Here is a 21,170-nt window from a genome sequence, read left to right on the forward strand (position 1 = left end):
GGATTTTTTTGATGTTGCTTTAAAATTAAGATAATTTACCAGTACAGATAGTGGTTTTGACCAGTCAGAACACAACACATTGGTTCATATATTGCTGCAGCCTTTTCTTCTATCACCTATTTATAAACAAAGAGGCAATATCGCAGTGTATGTGCATGCGTACAAGGAAACCTTCTGTTCTTCTCAAACTTTATTAACTTTAACAACCTCATTTCCCTTGGTGCAGTTCTTTTAAACTTATACCAGTGTAAGAGAGGAAAATGGGACAAACAAGCATACTTTGCCTAAAAGTGCCAGAAGTGAGAGAAGAACGAGGTCTATCACCTTTAGCTGGCACAAACTGATTTATGCTTCTGTCAGTGAAATCAGAACCAGGTTTACCAGATTTATTTTTAATGCCTGTTGAAAAAAAAAAAAAAAAAAAAAAATAAAAATTGCTCAACACGCATTGTTCTAAATAGGTGCAAGGAAAGGACGTTAATACTTCAACAAGAAAATAAATCAAGATCTGCCATAATAAATGGAAGCTTGTGTCTGCACCACCAAACAATTGTTTTAAAAGGCTACCTACGCAGCTTCCTGGGCAGGTAACTCTGGCCCACTTTACAGCCTCGGAGCATTGCAGCCACTAATTGGTTGATGATTCATTCTTTGTTTCTCTCCTAGTTTGTTGCAGTAAATACAGTATATGCCAAAAAGATATATTTGTTGGAATTCCTTGTTGAGAGTGTGTATGTCAGTACATAGAGAGAGGAACTACTGAGAAAGTCCTTTTCTTTTAGATAATGCACTTAAAGGAGAATATGCACCAAATTAAATACATAAATTCCCACATGTATTCATTCTGAAGTCCTTGTAACAACTTTCATTTAGTTCATTAAACAACAACAAAAAAAAACCCCAAACAAAAAAACCCAACCAAAAACCAACCATGGAAGAAACAGAAAGCATCAGGAATTTAAGAAGAAAAAAAAAAGAGAGAAAACTCGGAGAAGAGCAAAAATGAAGATAAATCTGTTAATTACCGTATCCTGGAGGCTTTTCAGGAGTAGAATTATTTCAGTTGTTCAAAGATGGCAGATTCCAATCATAAGTGAAATTCAAAGAGAACTGAATGAATGCATGTATTGGTTTTGCGTGGCAAGGTTTTGGTAGCAGGGGGGCTACAGAGGTGGCTTCTGTGAGAAGCTGCTAGAAGCTTCCCCTGTGTCTGATAGAGCCAATGCCAGCCGGCTCCAAGACGGACCCGCCACCGGCCAAGGCCAAGCCAATCAACGCCTCTGTGATAACATATTTAAGAAGGGGGAAAAAAAACAAGTTAGCGAGAGCTTTTGTAGCCAGAGAGAGGAGTGAGAAGATGTAAGAAACTCTGCAGACACCAAAGTCAGTGCAGAAGGAGGGGGAGGAGGTGCTCCAGGCGCCGGAGCAGAGATTCCCCTGCAGCCTGTGGTGAAGACCATGGTGAAGCAGGCTGTCCCCCTGCAGCCCATGGAGGAAGGATGAGGGGCTGTAGAGGTTCCACCTGCAGCCCGTGGAGGACCCCATGCCAGAGCAGGTGGAGGCACCTAAAGGAGGCTGTGACCCCGTGGGAAGCCCGCGCTGGAGCAAGCTCCTGGCAGGACCTGTGGACCCGTGGAGAGAGGAGCCCACGCCAGAGCAGGTTTGCTGACAGGACTTGTGACCCCGTGGGGGACCCACGCTGGAGCAGTCTGCTCCTGTTGGTCTGCACCCAATGGAAGAGACTCACGCTGGAGCAGTTCGTGAAGAACTGCAGCCCGTGGGAAGGACTCACATTGGAGCAGTTCATGAAGGACTGTCTCCCATGAGAGGGACTCCATGCTGGAGCTGGGGAACGATGAGAGGAGTCCCCCTCCCGAGGATGAAGAAGCAGCAGAAACAACATGTGATCAACTGACCATAACCCCCATCCACTGTCCCCCTGTGCCACTGAGGAAACTGTGAAACCAGGGGTGAAGTTAAGCCTGGGAAGATGGGAGGGGTGGGGGGAGGTGTTTTAAGATTTGATTTTACTTCTCATTCCTCTACTCTGTTTTGCTTAGTAATAAATTAGATAAATTTTCTCTCTAAGTTCAGTCTGTTTTGCTCGTGATGATAATTAGAGAATGATCTCTCCCTGTCCTTATCTTGACCCACAAACCTTTCGTTGCACTTTTTCTCCCCTGTCTAGTGAAGGAGGGGGAGTGATAGAGCTGCTCTGCTGGGCATCTGGCCTCCAGACAGGATCAACCCACCACAATGCAGTACTCAGGTGGGGTCTCACAAGAGCAGAGTAGAGGGGCAGGATCACCTCCCTCGACCTGCTGGTCACACCTCTTTTGATGCAGCCCAGGACACGGTTGGCTGTCTGGGCTGCAAGCGCACACTGCCGGCTCATGTTGAGCTTCTCATCCAGCAACACCCCCAAGTCCTTCTCCTCAGGGCTGCACTCAATCCATTCTCCACTCAGCCTGTATTTGTGCTTGGGATTGCTCTGACCCATATGCAGGACTGCACCTGGCTGTGCAAAATATTTGTGTCAAATGGAGCCACACCTTGTATTTCAATTTCTGCATTCATTTGCCAGAGTAAAGTCCTATTGGCCATAATTAACTTTATATTTTATACACTTAAAGCAGGAAATAGTTATGAAAATATTTTTCATTATTTTTGGCATTCTAGTGTCCAAGTTTTCACCTAGTATAATTTGGCTTAAGAAATCAATGCATCATGACTATTTACATCTGCCAAAATTCAGCCATTTTTCATTTTTATGGAAACCATGAAACCTGACAAAGCAGGGGGAGTTTATACTATATAGAATACAAAAAAACCCCCAAATAAACAAACAAAAAACCAAAAACCACAAAACAACAACCCCAAAACAAAACACTAGTTTACACGTGAAATTTCTTAACACTTCTCTGCACATTTTTTCTCAAATGTTTAAGGGTTCAGCAGTCAAAAAGTGATCTATTCTAAAGATATCCAGACATGGGCTGTAATCCAAATAAAGTATCCAAACCAACTACTTAAAACTGAACTACTTGTATATACAAGCAGCAAACATGCCCCAGCATTTTTTATTCTCATATATTTTACTGAAGTCATAAACCCCAGTGTCCTAGCAGTCTGATCGTGGGAAATATGACTTACAGAATCTTACAGTAGATATGCAACATAACATTAGAGATCTAAGAGATTTTAGAGTTAGAAATAATATCACATGTGGATTTATGAAGAACACTATTTAGGAACACTAAATTAAGAAAATTAAAAGAAAATATATGAATAATAAACGAGTTACTGATCCACTTGTAGCTAACCTTTTCTGTGAATAACTTAAGAGAAAATGAAAGAAAATAATAAGCAACAAATCGAGCAACTGTAAAGTGATACTAATTCCTGACTTGTCACAGTAATACTGCTCTTGACTTAAAAATATCATTAGGGGACCTAAAGAAATTAAATACTTGAACAGAAAATTATTGAAACACATGAACATTCATTGAACATATGAAAATATAAGCCAACATCTGGAGAACACGTACATATCTTCAACAGATGAGGAAACCTGAAAGCAGGAGCAAACAAGCGGCTATACACTGTGATATTCCAGGCAGAGGGACAGCAGTTGATCTCAAAATAAATTTGATTTGGGAATCGGTAAAGGAGCTGTTTCCCCATGAAGAAAACCAGAAAACCTCACTATAGAGCTCCCCTGCAACTTCAGGTGAAATATTAAATTCTAGCCTGAGAGTGTAATTTGCACATATATGAAGGTGTCAAGGGAAATAGCTGAGGTGAAACACGTGGAAGAGGAGAAAAAAAAAAAAAAAAAAAAAAAAAGAGGGGAAGTCTCTATACTACCGCAATGAAGTAAAAATTTTGAATTGCTTCCAAATGAAAAGATGGAAGCCAATAATGATATTGAACCTAGAGATGCTACCATCAACTCCTCTTTAGAAAGATACTTGGAGATGTAGAATATCATAGATGTTTAAGAGACATGCTACAGAGGAGTCTCATAAATGAGAAAAATGGAGTAAAACTTTCTGTCCACCAACTAGTTTTATGGATTCATTTTTGTAATTCAGCTACTGTAGTATACTGATCTGTTTCACTTGAGCATATCTATACAGGAATAAACAATCCGCAATCTCATGAAGGCTTTTAATATCTTATTTTTAGCATCAAAGACTTTGACTCAACATTAGCAGAAAAGCTTTAAAATACTTGTCCTTCATCCCAAAAGTATTTGCAGCTCCAGAGTTATACTTTATTTAGCCCACCATATTGATATTAATTTTCAGTGCTGCAAGTTGGAATGTCAGTGTACATTAACACCTGATCTATAAAGGGAATGCTGAGATCTCACTGGAAGTATTAGTCACTGCGCCCTGGGAATGCAGGGTGTTTGTGTTTGTGTTCTTGGCTCAAATGTCTGAGCCAGACATGCCTCGATTCCTAATGAAACATACACACTATCAGATTCATTATCCAGAAACAGTTCAGGATTAGAAACTCTCTCCAATTTATATAGCAATTACTAACCTCCATGATACATTAATTTTTTTTTTAGGGGTTTCTCTTTTTTAGTTGTTTTTCCTTAAGGAAACGCTTTAGATATTTTTGCTTTTAGCAGCTGAGAAAGTGTTTTAGCCAAAGGTTTGCACTGTCACTAAGTTGACAGTTAACTTGAGATCTCATTCAGAAATTGATCTCATCTTGGATTATTTTTCTTTTAAGGTTCATAACTACAACATATCACAACAAGGTGATTTCTCAGTCTTATCGATGTTTCCCTGGCTACTCCAGAGGGCATTTCTACCAATTCTACTTCTAGACACAGCCCCAGGTAGTACTTCATTGACTGAACTACTCTCTTTCATATGCTCTCACCCACCAGCTACTTGGACCTCTCTATTATAATACAATCATTGGAGCTACACTCAGTTTCTCCTTTTTATTCTGTATTTCTCTTTTACAATTTTACATCCAAGCCACTCAAAGGTTCTTTGTTTTACAGTGAAAGCATTTACTTTTCTTGGGAATTCTCTCCCCAGAATATATTTTTTTCATAAATTCTGTAGGTCTAAATATAATGGTGTCCTTTTTTGTGCTCCCAGCCTTTTTTTTGTCGTTTCATTGAACAGGTGGTCAAGCACCTAGAGAGAGGTTTTGTTGAAACGGAAGAAAAAAGTTGAGCTGGTGTATTCTGTATTGCTGAAGCTAGACAACTGTCAGAGTTAGCTTGTCACTAACCTTTTAAGCAAAAAGAGCAGCTATACTTATTTGCTGATGTTTATTACATACTGTTAATTTCATAAAAAGTTACACATGATCATAATGAAAACAAGGAAGAAAGGGGAAAGCAGCAGAATGTAATTAAAGGCAAGGGAAAGGAAAGATATAACATCAGGTGCAGTTTCCATGGAAATAAAAAGCTATGAAAACCTTTTCTTTAGTGTTTTCAAACAATTCCCTCTATTTAGACACCCGAACCAGGACTTCAACTACTGTACAATTAAAGCATCTATGACCAATTTTTACCCTCTCAAAGTACATTCTATTATGTCATGCATACTTTCTGACCATGGATCTTAAGACAGCTCCTCAAATGAAAAGCACCTACACATTCAATAAGCTCTTTAACTTCAGGAGGTTTTGGAAATCATGAGGGGGAAAGAAAAGTGAACTTTCAGGAAAAAATAAAGAAAATTTAAAGTTGCCATAAATATACTTGCAATATTATGTTACAAAAAGGTACATAACTCCAGGTATCCACTATCAGTTAAAAAAAGGAGATGCATAACAGACCAGGAAAAACACCCCTGAAACAATAAACTGTTATATGAACATTCAGTCTCAATCAGCATCCTGTTTGATGATATAATCTACATCTGTTGCTTGTTGAACACACACTTTGATGGAATGTAAAAAAGCCCCAGGTACTGTTAGAAGAAGCCTTGTGTTTCATTACCTCATTTGATATGCTGGAGGTTTTATCCATCCCCATGCTCTCCAGGTGCTAGGAAAAAGTTTCATAATAGTCCTAGAAAACCACTAATGCACATCCTAAATTATCAAATCTCACTTTAATCATGCTAAATCAACATACACAGAAAAATATTTAACTTCTTTTTAGTTAGTCTGGAGCACATTATACATCATTCCTAGAAATTAGCTCTGGAGTTCATATTAAGACTCCTGGTCGTTGCAAGTTTAAATATGCGATTCCCTACCCACAACAGCACAAACTTAACATTCCCCTTTTTTGCCTTGCCTAAGAAACACTGCAATTTTATACGTATATGCACACACAGCCCCATCCATTTCATAAACAATACAATTTTTATAAATTTAGGTGCTTTTATACAATTCTTTATTCATTTACCTTTGAATAACCTTAAAAGCATTAAGCTTCTCTCACTTTACACCTATGCCTATGGTAGTCTTCTGTGTGAAATGATGGAATAGTAGTCTCACTCTTGAACCAGATTCAAAACCTTAGGCTCCAATAGGCGAGAGAAGCAAAATAAGAAAAACACTCAACATTTATTTTGCAACTAGCTTAAAATGTCTTGGGTTTTATTTTTCTTTCAGGATACATTGTTCTTCCCATTATCCAAGTTTCACAGATATTTTTAATGCAGATAGTTTTCAGAAATAAAAAAAGAAACACCAACATAAAACAGAACTTAGGGAGTATAAAGACTTGTAGGCCTCAATTTGAGGTGTTTTGAAATAAGCATGTATATGTTCGGCTTCAGCATACAACATTGAGAGGGTAGTGAAAGAAATGAGTCTTTTGCTGATTAATTTGAGACGAATATGTTACAAGGGATCATTCATGACTATAAGATATGACACATGGATATTTTGCTTACTGACAGACTGCTTAAGTGGATTTCAGCCTGTATTATAAACTACAGACATCTCGCTCTGCAGTCATAATTAATGACTTGCAAAACTACAACAAAAATCTTACTTGCCTTACAGAATTTTCCCTGAATATTTGTCAATATTTGGTACTTTGGATATCTACAATTTAATCTGCAGCATCAAAGCAATTTTAGGTCCTCATCCCTTGGTTTCTAGACCAATGCACATCCCCCATCCAAAAAGCTCCCTAAAATGGTTTCTGCTACATTTATGAAGAATCTGTTACATGGTATTCGAACTAAAAAACTGGTTTCTGCTGATGTCATAGCAGTGCTAAGAATACAACCTATCACAGAACTTCTTATATACAAAGTCATGATGATGTCTCTATGTCTATTTCAACATATTGCCTATACATCTGCCTGTCTGCTGTATAATAAGTCACCTCAGGGAAACTAGGCAATATACCTGGTCAGCGGCACACACACAAACTATGAGCAACTTTGTAAGTCTTCAGAGAAGAATCCATGTAACACTTTTTTTATTTGCAAAGAAAATCCATTTACATAAAAGATCATCTGCATCAACCTAGATACTCTCTGGAATGTGAAGCATAATGAGACACACCTGCAAATTCTTGAATCAAGATAAAAAGAGGTAATTTACCATTTATTTAGGACCTGTGAAAAAATTGGGAGAAGATACATATTAAGGGACACCTAGGTGGACTGTTCAGGAAGACTTTAAAGCAACAGCATGAAGGTGTCCTGGTTTCAGCTGAGAGGGTTGATTTTCTTCGTGGTAGATAGTATGGGGGTATGTTTTGGATTTGCGCTGGAGACAGTGTTGGTGATATAGAGATGTTTTTGTTGTGTGGACCTATTGTTGAGCAGCGCTTGCAAAGAGCCGGGGCCTTTTCTGCTTCTCGCGCTGCCCTGCCAGCGGGATGGCTAGAGTTGCACAAGAAGGTGGGAGGAGACACAGACAGGACAGCTGACCCAAACTGACCAAAGGGATATTCCATACCATATGACGTCATGCTCAGTTTATAAGGAGCTTGGGGGGGGGGGGGGGGGGGGAGGCGGGCAGCGGCGTTCAGAGTGATGGCATTTGTCCTCCCAAGTAACCATTACGCATGATGGAGCCCTGCTTTCCTGGAGATGGCTGAACACCTGCCTGCCCATGGGAAGTGGTGAATGAATTCCTTGGGTTGCTTCACTTGCGTGCGCGGCTTTTGCTTTACCTATTAAACGGTCTTTATCTCAACCCACGAGTTTTCTCACTTTGACTCTTCTGATTCTCTCCCCCATCCCGATATGGGGGAGTGAGCAAGCGGCTGCATGGTGCTCAGCTGCCGGCTGGGGTACAACCACAACAGAAGGGAAAGGTGCAGACGTACTAAACAGAAATACATTTGGAACTAAATCTTGGTGGTTATGCTACACATAACCAAGGAAAAAATATGGGATACATCATTTACATTCACATGCACGTGTTGTAAAATAATTGCTTCTTTATTAAATTGAAGCCTCATGGGAAAAACTTTTCTGATTCAAATAGAATTAATCTTTACACTCTTTTTTACAAACAAATGAGTGAGCAAAATGAAAAGCAATGTGGGCTCTCTGTATCTTTCTCACTTGTCAACAGGTTGAAAATAAAAGGAATCTTGGATATTCTGGGATCAACAGCCGACAGATAAACTAGAATGTTAATTGGTGTATAATTTGCTCCTGTGGTAAAGAACAGAATGATTGTTTCCATCTATCTAAAGCATATGGGGGGAGGGAATTCATTATTACAAAAACATCTGTTCAAGTGATGCTGTGGGTATATTACGGTGTCCAAAGTAGGTAAATTCTTAATTCAGGAAGCACTGTGTTTAACTTATTTTGCATAACAAAATTTTGCATATACTGATTTGTTAACAGTTACAGAATAATCTTCAAAACACATATTGCTTTTTTTGTTTATCACATATGCTTGCATCTTTTCCAAGAATGTAACCTCTAAGTTACTAGATACTTTCCTCAGCTATCACTGCAAAACACAGTTTATGCCTTAAGTGAGGGGAGAATGAGAACAGAGAAGAATAAAAGGTGCAGGTGGACACTCCCTAACAGCAAAAAAAATTTGCACAAATGAGCAGATTTGACAAGAATATGAATTTTGAGTACAGCTGTATCTCTTGAAGACTAGAGGAACAACATAGAACAGCAGTAGACAATTAACTGGCAAATTATTAGTTTGTGCTAATACACAAGGACATACACAGAGTACTGCAGTCTTTGACACAATTAAAATTTCTGTGAGATTTTTTTTTTTTTGACAAGTGACAGAAGAGAATTTTGTAAAATCTCTAATAGAGACTGCTGCTTTTGAAAAGCTTGTGGAATTCTATTTCTTAAAACAAAACAGAGATTAGAGACATAAGTCTGTAAGAAAGACACTTGTGAGATCCAGATTTAGAGCTAGAAAGAACGACAAGCCTGACATCCAGCAGGGCTAAAACAAACGTGTAAAAAGATAATACAATAACGATAGTTAGGGGAACTGGCACTATCAGATTTCCCCCCCCACACACACGCACACATATTTTATGTTTTATCTGGATTTGGAACATTCCTCTGAAAACAAATTGTACACAGTAGCGTGCTATTATAAAACACCTTTTGGAAGCAACTATGACTTCAGTTACTTTTTATGAGTAATGCAGTTTCTAAATTTCTGGAATGCTAAGCAATCACCAAAACAATCAACTGATTCTGCTGAAGTAGTCACCGGAGCAAAACTTCTGTGAAAATATAGTAATTGTCAGAGTTCTGCCGTATATGCTTTCAATCATACACTTTATTCCAGAAGTATGTAGTATATGCTTCCAGAAGATCATAAGAGACCTGCAAATATACTTCCAGGACCTTAACTAAAGCTGAGGTTCTCATACAAAAAAACAGAAAGAAGGATTGACATATACATGGAAATATATCTGGTTTTATTACATACAGAAAACCAGAAAGATATAGTACTCTGACTACAGCTGTATTGGACTGTCTGTTAGTTATGGACACTATTAAAGATAAACAGTGCAAACACTTTGAAAGAAAGTGTAAAACTTTTGAAGTAAAATTTGCTGAACTGGAGAGATGAAAGGCATAGCAAAGAGAAAGGGATGGATTACATCCGTATTATATTGCTCTCAAATGAACACTAAGTACAGAAAGGAAAAGGGACTGCTGAAAGCTCAGGAATTCTCTAACTTACTGTTATTTCTAGAAATTTTAGAAGGTTAGTATAAATGTGTGTATTGTTAAAAAAATACACTGTTTTGAAGTATTACACTTTCCTTTCCTCTACTAACATTACTAGAGAATACCTACCAAAAAAAAGAAGTTATGTCAGCCATAAATGTGTTACATTAGACACTAAATGGGACAACAAAGCATTAAGAGAGTTAGAAGTGGGGAAAAAATAATTGTGAAGCTTTAATGGGTAAAAAAAGTGTTGAATAATATGTCTGTTAGACTTAGCATGATACTGATCATGGACAAAAAAGAAGAACACTTAAAAGGTAGTATAATTACTTCCTGTTAGTAAGGGTTTACGGAAATGGATCTTGACTAAAGTTTGTTAGATATTGTTCTCCAATAATTTCACTATTATGTACTAGAAAAACAGAATGTTAAAAATAAATGTGGTTATTTATGTTAAAGCAGAGAGGTCTCAAATCTTAAAGCACAATTGCTGCTAAAAGAGTATACTGCAAAATTCCATTCTTGTGTATGCGGTCTTTAGTGTTTTTATCAATGACTTGGAGAGGGGGGAATCAAAACCAAGAAAATCAGGAGTGATAAAGCTCAAAGGTGAAATAAAGCTTTGGGAAACACTTAATAAAGAGGAGCAATGAAGAGCAATCCTGGGGGTTAATCAGGTTCAAGGGAAAAAAAAGCTTTGATACAGCTGGAGAAATTAAACCAGGTAATTATCAGGCATACAACAGCTGAAAAAGTTTTGGGTAATCATTCATTAATGTCATCAACTACAACATACAGCTGCGATCAAAAGCACAAATAAGAGCCAAAGATGCCTAAAGTGGAACTCTGAATAAGAGGGGGAAGCTAATATCTGATGACAGCTGCAGGAATACTATCAAAAAGATAATGTCCTGCCTTAGTGTTCCAATAAAAGAAAGCCGTTGAGGAATGAGAAGAGGTTTGGAAAAGAGCCACAAGACCAATTAGAAGATTGGTAAACATGCCTTAGAGAGAGCATCCAGAATTTAAATCTATTTATCTTAGCAAAGAAAAGGTTAAGAGGTGATTTGATCTAATGTGTTAAGTAGCTATGTGGGGATTAGTAAAGTAATAAAAGGGAGTTCTTCAATCTCTTTTAACAAGCACCAGTAACTGGAACATGGATTTAAGCAAATATAGAATTGACATTTTTAACCATTAGTATAGCTAACTGTGTGAAAAAATCCAAAGACCATGGATAATTCTTTAATTACCAGAAATATTTCAATAGACAGATTAATTAGTATCTATTACCTCTAGCTTATCCTGGAACCAGATAAAACAGTTCTGAGACAATAGAGAAGAGACCTAGAAGTTACCTAGCTTTATTGCTGCTTATACAATCCTCTCACAGGCAAATACTAATTATTCCTTAAAAGTTTAATATTTTCACCCATTTCAGTCACTATAGCACATTCATATTAATTATATTTGCCTATTCAGTCTATCTCAGAAATTCCATCTGACACACATACACCTATATATATACACACACACCCACCACACACGCACACATTTTATAGCAAGGATCAAAGAAAACCAAAAAGCTGTTTCCACAAACAAAATTTAAGCTTACATTTAGAAAACAGATTGACTCAATGAAATACTTTCTCCATGTCTCCCAAATCACTCATTGCAAAATTTTTTTTATGAAAGGTGCAAACAAATTCAACAATGGTGCTTTATAAAAAAAATAAACTCAAAGTAGTACACTTCTATAGTAAACAAAAAGAAAATAATAATTGCATCCAACTTGAGTACAGATGAATTTCAGGGTCCTTGATTGGCATCTTCAAAAGAAAAGGAAAATAAATTCTTTCTCTTAAACCACGAAGAGTTGAAATGCATGCTCACCACAAAAAGATTGCTTATTCACATCCTCATTCATCTTAGCAAGCTCATGCATTTTCTGCGATATGAGAAATTCACACAAAGGCAAGATTCACTAAACTGTATACACCTCCCTCATCCAGACTTTTTCTTTGTACAACACACAAACAGTCTTTCTACTCCCAGTGTGAATAGCACAACTTTGCATGGAGGTTTCTCCTTCAGCCTAGAAATCCATTGTTTAGGAGTGAACTAGTTTTTCCAGATCCTTAAAAAAAAAAAAGCAGCACATTATCCCCATTTCATATATGGGGCTCAAAGTCATGTAGAACCTCAGATAACTAACCAAGGCCTCCCAACTTTCCTTGTTTTTTAGCTCTTGGAGCACACTTTTTTTTTCTTTTTACTGTTGATCCACATCATCTGCTAGATGAAACAGGTGTCCACTTAATGCCAAATTCTAGCAAAGCTGTCTCAAATGCTCATGATTACACAGGAAAACAAAACAAAGAGAACAGTGATCTTTCAAAAAGCTGGAAGAAATCAGTTTGCAAATCCCATATGTACAAGTTTCAGTGTATTGTTTACACTACTTTTGAGATACCATCCACCTTCAGAATGCAGAAAACATACCCAAAACCTCATTTTACTTGGTCTGAAATTCTGTTTTAAAAGAAGGATTATTAATAATCCATTACTACTAATAATCTTATTATAATAACCTTATTTGTATGACAGATACTATTGGACCCTAGAACAAACCTGAGTTCAACCCTAAGTGTCACTGCAGAGATAGTTAACTAAGCTGTAGTTCACCAACACAGCACAAAGTCAGCAAAAAAAGGCAACGCTCTTGTCGCATTTACAGACAGGGAACTGAATCACAGACGCCAGTAAAAAGAAAACTATTGTTTTTGTCTAGATTAAGTCACTGAGAACCCTTATTCAATGAAAAAGCCATATAAGCCTATACACATCAGCAGACTCAGAAAAATTTAGAATAGATTTTCTCCACCTAAATCTATGCATTGCTAAACCAATTTTGAGTAGGAAGTAGCAAAACACACACTTGAGAAATTACAAGCGCATACCACAACAACTCATGCAGTTCCTGAATTAATCTTCCTAAATTATACTTAGAAAGTATGTTATTGGTTTTCTTCCTTTCCAGTTAATTCCAGAACATAATTTGGTACTCTTGTTACAGAAAAAGGTGGTCTACAAAGAGAAAACTTACAGTCAAAAAGATGCCTCTTGTGTAGCAGATTTACTTTTTCTGATAAAAACAATAAATTTACTCAAAGGAGATAATGAACAGTTTTGTATGGAAAGGATCCCAATGAACAAGAAAAAGAAGCTCAGAGCCTTCATCATATATCCAACTCTTAAACAGATAAAAGTGAAGGAAAAAAATCTTAGTTGAGAAATGTAGAACATGCAAGAAAAATGTTTGCTACAGGTTATTAAGCACTAAGAAAAACTGCTCAACAGATCAAGTGGCTGTGTACAGTACAGATGTAACTGATAAAAGGAATAAATCAGGCTGCAAAATAAGGAAAAGGTAAACAAGGTGATTCAATGGGAGGGAAAAATACCATTAATTTCCTAATTACATATTTGTAATGTGGTCTTTTGTTAGTTCTCTGAAGTGATGAAGTCATCAACCTTTGACATTTTGCAAAAGACAAGATATATTCATAATGAGGATTTGTGACACGAGATACTTCAGTATTTCTTTCTTACATTTCAAGATTTAGGTTGAGGATTTTTTTTACCTTTTATTTATAAGCAACTCCTGGCCCTGCCCATTGCCACAAGCTGAGCCCAGACCTCTCCCAGTGTCAAATTATTGCTTACAACTTCATTCTCCTCCTATATTGAGTAAAAAAGTTAAGTTAATTTTAAGCAAATTTTAAGCAAATAATAATAAAACATCAATTTTCAGAACAGCCAAAGCAGACAGAGATGAGACTACATCAGTAAAAAGGCCTTTCCCCTTTTCTTGGATGAGGGCTGGACTAAAATCAGTTTTCAACACCCTTAAGTATTCAAGTAGCCATGAGCAAATGAGACCTCCTCAAACTAAAGCACTCGTATATTATTTCTCACAATAGAGAAAAACAGATTTATGAACATGTGCTATTTTACAGATGCATATGGAAACACCACAAAAAGACAACAACAAAATTTGAGAAGTAATGTAAAGAACTTTCACTAAGGTCATGCTGAATAATATGATGTGTGAATTTGTCTGTTAGCACATGAAGAGAATTTTAAATGAAGAAATGTCACATACTGTCTGCTGCAGAGACAAATGCTGTTTGCTGCTTCTTCATTAAAATTTTGCCAGACTACTAATGCTTTCAACATGTAAGGAAGTTAAATAAGGATAAGGTTTTAAATGCAGACAATTCAAACGAGTATTTTAAGATTCACATGAATATTTGGGAGGTGAGGAGAAAAATCACTATAATTTATATTTAATTTCCTTATATTAATAATTCACTGCCATATCGCAATGCAAATGTTCTGATAAAATTACTAATCAGCTGACCTCAAAATTCAGCCCAGCAGTTATTATGTATTCAGAACAACATTTAAGCATGCAGTTTAAGGGTACACAAATCTCTTATGTCAGTAGAAAACTAAGCATATGCTTAAGTGCTCTCACGTTACTTAGCGTAACATTTTATTTGAGTGGCCTACTCCTATTCTAAATCTAAAAGACAAAAGGGAAAATACTAACAAGAAGTTCAAGAATAATGCAAAGAATCCAACTGAAATAAACACATTCTTACTGCAGTCCTCTAAGTGAGCTAACATGGACCTTGGATGCAAAATCTAGGAAACATCAAGTAGGAGTAGGGAAATGATTTAATGGCAACATCTGGCATTAGTGAGGCTTCTACTGATTCATTTCTCCATGATTCAGAAAGGTTTCTGACAAACTGGAAAGGGTTCAGAAGGAAGTTACAAAAATAGTCTTAAGTCTAGAAATTTATGTGCCGCATAAAATTAAAAGTTAAATCCATTTATTTCAGAGCCAAAAAGGTAATGGGATGATTACAGTATTACATAAAGTACGTATACAAAGAGATGTGGTAGCATTGTAATTTTGTTCTGCCCCCCTCCCCATTGGTGTGAACCAAAGATATGAAGTCAATTGCAGATATATTTAGATTAAAAATAAATTGCAAAATTTTAAACAGTAGGCCAGCTAAACACAACAACTGAGACATTTTCTTTAACTGAAGGTTATAATACCAATGCTAAAAGAAATAGATATTAAACAACATCTAAGGATTTCACAATGCTTCTCTTGGCTTCTATAACAAATTATATCACACTGAGTCTAAATCTACAATTGACTATGAGAAAGGATCTAACAACCTCTTCAGGAGTGATTTCCCTAGCTATTAGATCTGCAACTTTGAGCAAACACTGTACTGCAATATATTGAACTTCCACTTTAAGTTCCAAGATTTCAAAGCTAACATTTATCATTATAAAACAATTAGAATTTTAGTTTCTTTACAGTTTCTGTGACCTATTGGATGACACATTTAAAATCTTAAAATATACTTAAATGTATTTATTATCTGTTACTTTACCACTTACATTTCTTTGTATACTATTTTACATTACAAAGAAACACAAAAATTTGATTAAAACGTGTTTTTCTTTGTGGCTCTGAAATAAACTGAGATAAAAACTATGCAATCCCATACGTACCGTTCTCCTTTGGCAAGTATCTCATGTTTGTCAGCCTTCATGATTATTTTTTAAAAAAACCACATCTGCTGCCCAGAAGGAGAAATAAAAGTACAAAACGTCCCTTCAGACCTTCAGATTTGAAAACAAGTTGTTACTGTATATGTCTGTCCTCATGTTATAAATAATGTCTCAAAAATATCTCTACCACAGTCCTGTTAGCCTTAATATGCCTATGCTAGGTACGTGTTACTCTAGTCCTTTTACGTAATGGTGTTTTTTACTATTGCTGGCTCCATTAAGAAAAAAATAATTTTGAAAACATTAACAATCTCTTACATGCCTCTGCTGCCACAGCTTCATCCTGATACATTCATGTGTCATCTGCAATGCACTCTGAAAATAAAGGCACAAGCAGTCAAAATATTTACATACTTCCTCATTAAATATTTCACACAAAGACTTAACAGGCATAAGTAAGCTATGATGAGTATGTTCACTTATCTTCAGAAAAGTACTTTGAGAATTTCCTGGCATGCAGAAATAAGAAAACTAAGTCACACATCAATTTCTGGAATGTAATGTATCCCATTAGCCTTCCTTTTTCTTTTCCCTCTTTCCCTCAAAAAGGATAATCAGCTGATACCAACTACTTTTTCTCCCCCGCCCCGAACACACATACAGTGGCATGACCCAACTCACCAAATAAACACAAACCTTAACAGGAATAAGTAGTTTGGGTTTTTTTAGTTTGATGGATGGTGTTAGTTCACATAGGTCTTTCCTTCATTCTACTTGCTAGACTGGGATCAGAATAAAATCTAACATCCATGTTAGCTATTTTAAATTAGATTCACTGCAGGAAACTAATGGTAGAGAAGGGAACCATGATACTTGTAGTGGCTTGATATTTTCAACTTCCAGTCATGTAATAATCAGTGTGTTTCTTACAAAATTAAAAAATTCCATATGGATAGATCCATACTACTAGGCAACTAAATAGTAGACAGACTGGTACCAGCAAGAATATGTAGGCTTTTGTTTTAAAAAAATAAGCCCTTGTCTAATGACATTTAACTTAGTGGAACAGTTCAAAGAGGAATATTTATTTCCTAATTGCCTGGTTCTGCTAAGTGCTTGGCACTCATAACATAGCAAAAATTAGGAGCATTCAGGCACCTTTCAGGATCAAGTTCCATCACCGAATATAGATATCAGTTAGTGTTACAAATGAAGGGCATAAAGCAAACAAATGAATTCATGTACCATCAGAATTGGTGTACAGAGGTTAAAGAAAATCGATTACTAACAAGTGATACATGTGACAAAGGCAGAGGAAGACAACCAGCCCAGAAAATTAATCAGCATATAAATTAATCTTCTTACCTAAGAACAAATTGGAGTCTGAAGTATTGCCTTCAATACATTAGAATGCTAAAACTTTCTGCTAGAAGAATACTAACATGGTATAGCAGAATTTCCGAACTCCTAAGGTAGAGACGCACAATTACTTAAAGAGGGTGGTAGTATGTATGAATTAATATCATTACTAACCTACATTTATTCACTTTCCTTCTGTCTGAAAAGTTCTAAATTTTAGATGTTTACTTACACATATTAAAATGCTTTCTCCTCATAACTAATCCTGCATTCTATCAGCTTACAAGTCATATCTTTGAAACAGCCTCTTTAGACATTCCTTTGGACAAGCACAACTCAGTCAAACATTCGAAGAATGTGGTTTAATGGACAACTTACAGTATAACCATTGCTTTCTTGCAATGGCATCTACCATATTCCACCACACCTTATTTAATCTAACAGGAGTAGTAAAGACTAGGGAAGTGGTTCATTTCCCAGCTTGACCAGATGAACTGTTTTGCAAGCAGGTCATTTCTGAACTGTGAACAGGAGATCATTCCAAACACTTACAGAGATCCAGCCCAGTAAATTCAAACAGTGCAGCAAGTATCAGGTTAATCGCAAAAGGTGGGTAGCCATGAGTGCTGTGCCAAAACATAGCAAAGCCAGTAAATCAGGTCAAGCACTAACAGAATTATACAGTATTAGCACCAAAGCTGTTCATCTTCCAGCTAAACTCAAGTCTCTGTATCATGCTAGCTTTACTACTGTTTGTCACAATTTCCACATACCTGGGAGTATAGGTCATCTCTATTTCTTCATTTTTATCAGTAAAATAAGGACGGATATTTCCCCACCTCATGGATGGAGCTGAGATAATGAGCTTCCTTTAGCCAGCCCTTATGGCCTCCCACTACAAAAAGAGCCTTAATCTCTATGTTCCTTTGCATGTCCTTGTCTCTAGATACTTTAACAAATCTTAAATAAATTGGAAAACATATCTCAGGAACAGTTTTAAATTACTTTCTTAAATCCCTAATAAATTTTATAAAATAATCCTTATTGAAGATTTACAATGATGTACTTTTCTTTGTATTTTATAGACAGGGAAGCTGAAGCAAAACATACTCTATAAAGCTATGAAGTAAGTCACCTATAAACTTAATTTATAGACAATCATATGCTATCAACATTAAAAAACCTCTCTGAAATGGATAGATCTTAACAGTGCTGAGATTATTCATGATTAATTTAAAATGGAGACATGTTGAGTGTATGAAGTTTTAAACAAAACAAAGATAGCTAAAGCATGTTATAAAGATGCTTGGTTTTATTTTTTTCCTGTACTTTTCTAGCTATGAATAATTTCTGGAAAAGATTACCAAATAGAAAGCTTCCATTTCACTCTTTTCATCATACAAGTGAAAAATTGAAATTAAAATGTCTCTGAAACTTTGCAAAACATTTAGGTCTTCATCTAGAAAAGGCTGTGAATAGACACTGATAACACTTAGTATCTTACAGTGAACAGAAGGATACCTATGGGTCTGCATCAGACCATGCAGGGAACAGCTATTTTCACACCTTTTTGTAACTACTAATTTGCCTTTTGTTCCTCTGTTAAATGTGTCCTTCACTTTACTTCTTGGGGAAGTCCAAACAGTGGCAAAACTACTCCTTTGTGCCTTTTAAGCCAGGCTAATTTCAGTATTCCATTTATAATCACAGGTTCATAAAAGTGCTTTGATACAAGTAAATGGGAGCAAGCAGTTAGTACAGGCAAGTTTTGTTACTGCACTTACATCAGTGATTTTCCACTACGTTTAACTCTTTATCTAAGAAAATTTTCATAGAACAAAAAAATGAAAATATTTACATTTCAAACTGCTTTGTGTAAGATAACTGCTGATATAGCAGCTGGTACTGAACAGGTTACATTCTTCCCTAGAAGTCTTTGTAGCCTTTCTAATTATATAACAACTTTAAGGTGTTTTTATAGGCCAGTCTGAGAGGTACCCCAACAATGCCTAAAAGCACAGTGCTTCCTCAACTGGGGCTGGGAGGGAGGAAGTCTGTTTTATTTAAGCTTCTATGCACGACAATGTGAATTTCCCAAGTAGAATGATAGATTTATAACCATATTAACTTGAACAAAATAATTACTCAATTTTGATTTAGAATTAGACTATTGACCAACACAATGAGAATCAAAATATGTGTTTCTTTCTGCAGCAACTGTTGTTGCATGTTATAACAATTTCACTAAAGATGAAGGTTACTTCACTTCAGTGCAAACCAGAAGCAAGCAAGGTCACAAAGGAACATGTAGCTGCAAGCCTAAGTGTCTTCAGGATAAAGTGCAGAATCAAAGTCCTAAGAACTAAGGTCTTGGCTACACTGGCCCCAGGGTACATCGCTTCACAGTGTGTGAGAGCAGCCAGTACACAGACCATTAACCTGCTGGGTTGACCACTTCATTCTTTTGACTGATGTGCAGGTAGAACAGATCTACATGGCAACATTTTCGTTATACCTATTTCTGCTAATCTTGTACTCCACTAGTACAATAGTAGCAAAGATAGAACCGTAGTGTTGTGGCCCAGACAGTAAGACAGGTCTTAGTTTATGAACACTGAAGAGTCTTCTCTCTCCCTTAAGCCAGCCCACATACTACTACATCCCATATCTATAAGTCTGTAATAAAGACTATTGGAATAGCATCATAGGATCCAAATAACATGCAACCTATGTGATTAGCAGCTGTGAGGAATGCTGTTGGAAGCAGTGAAAATGCTATATCCTTAGGGCTTTCCTAGAATGGCTTAACTTTAGAAGCACCAGAGAGTTCCATAAGTCTATTAAGATTTACTAAGATATTTACTCTTCTCTAGCTATTAAAAGGAAAGATCTCCCTTTGACCTTTCCTTTTATTTGCCTGACATTCTGTTACAATAAAACACCTCTGAGCCATTCAAAAATAAATGCTGATCTAATGTTTTCTGCTGCCAAACCTTACTATTTACTATAGATACTTGACAACATGTTACTTAAATATCTCATCTTTCAAAAGTACCAACATGTAAACTTAGAGTTAAAAAGAATGAATTTTAAGTAACTACTCTTTGCGTAACTCTATAGTCATTAAAAGGATTCAGGAATTGAAATTAATTACAACTCTGGTAAAACTATTTAGTGCTGTATGTTGTTTTCAGATCAACAGATTAGTACTTTAACTTCGTGATCCTGATGGGCCCCTTCCAACTCAAGATATTCTGTGATTCTGATTTAAAGCCCTCCATGATTCTGATTTAAAGCCCTCCGTTTGTTCAAAGATAAGAAACTGGACATAACTGCACAAGTTCCTTCTTCCTTAGCTGCATTCTTCAGATCTGCCTAGCCTTGACAAGCCTGGTGTAGAATATATGAATGTACTGAGTCTGTCCAAAGATTTGTGTGGTGACTGTGGCCATAGTAGTTCATAATGAAATGTATATATGCATGAAGCAAGCAATGGGGATATTCTTTCTGCTATCTTCCCAGCCTCCAACCACTTTCATGGCACTTCACGGATCACATGTGCTTTCTAGGAGTATAAGAGAATTAAGGTTCTGAATAAAAAAGTAACCCTTTTTAAAATTAAGGATCTTTCACACTGTCCATCTCTCTTGTGCAGTTGGCTTAAATTTTATAAAGAGGTCAGTCACCCAAGTTGTGTTTTGTTATTTTATTGTGTACTCCAAGAGCACAATTTTTAAGAATTGTGTATCTTGAATTTATATATACTTTAGATTAAAAATTTTATCAAAGCTTTGCATTACTCTTACTCAATTAATCTGATTAGATCGCCTGGATTAGGGTAAAAAAAAAAAAAAGGAAGAAAGATGATTCTTTACATGACCTTTCAGCAGTTTTCATTGTACAGTACGACTCAATATTTTGTACATTGCTATAGCCCAAGCAAAATTTAATATAGTTTGGAGATTTCTGGAAGGAATCTAATCCTGATCATAGCCATATGGAAAAACTAGAGGATGCTCACTTTAGATTTTGTATTAGTCATTATTCTTACATTTGGCTATTACCACCATTTGTCTG

At 36.4% G+C, this 21,170-nt stretch overlaps 1 long non-coding RNA gene across 1 annotated transcript in view; it reads right to left on the bottom strand.

Annotated features, from left to right (window-relative positions):
• LOC142602121 (uncharacterized) overlaps positions 1 to 15,925 on the bottom strand; it is a 94,062-nt gene extending 78,137 nt beyond the window's left edge. Inside the window, exon 1 of the long non-coding RNA XR_012835829.1 lies at positions 15,735 to 15,925. This is a non-coding gene — a long non-coding RNA (uncharacterized LOC142602121). The remainder of the gene's footprint in view (positions 1 to 15,734) is intronic.
• Positions 15,926 to 21,170: the final 5,245 nt, after the last annotated feature.

Source organism: Balearica regulorum, chromosome 5 (genome assembly GCF_011004875.1).
Source record: "Balearica regulorum gibbericeps isolate bBalReg1 chromosome 5, bBalReg1.pri, whole genome shotgun sequence".
Lineage (NCBI taxonomy): Eukaryota > Metazoa > Chordata > Aves > Gruiformes > Gruidae > Balearica > Balearica regulorum.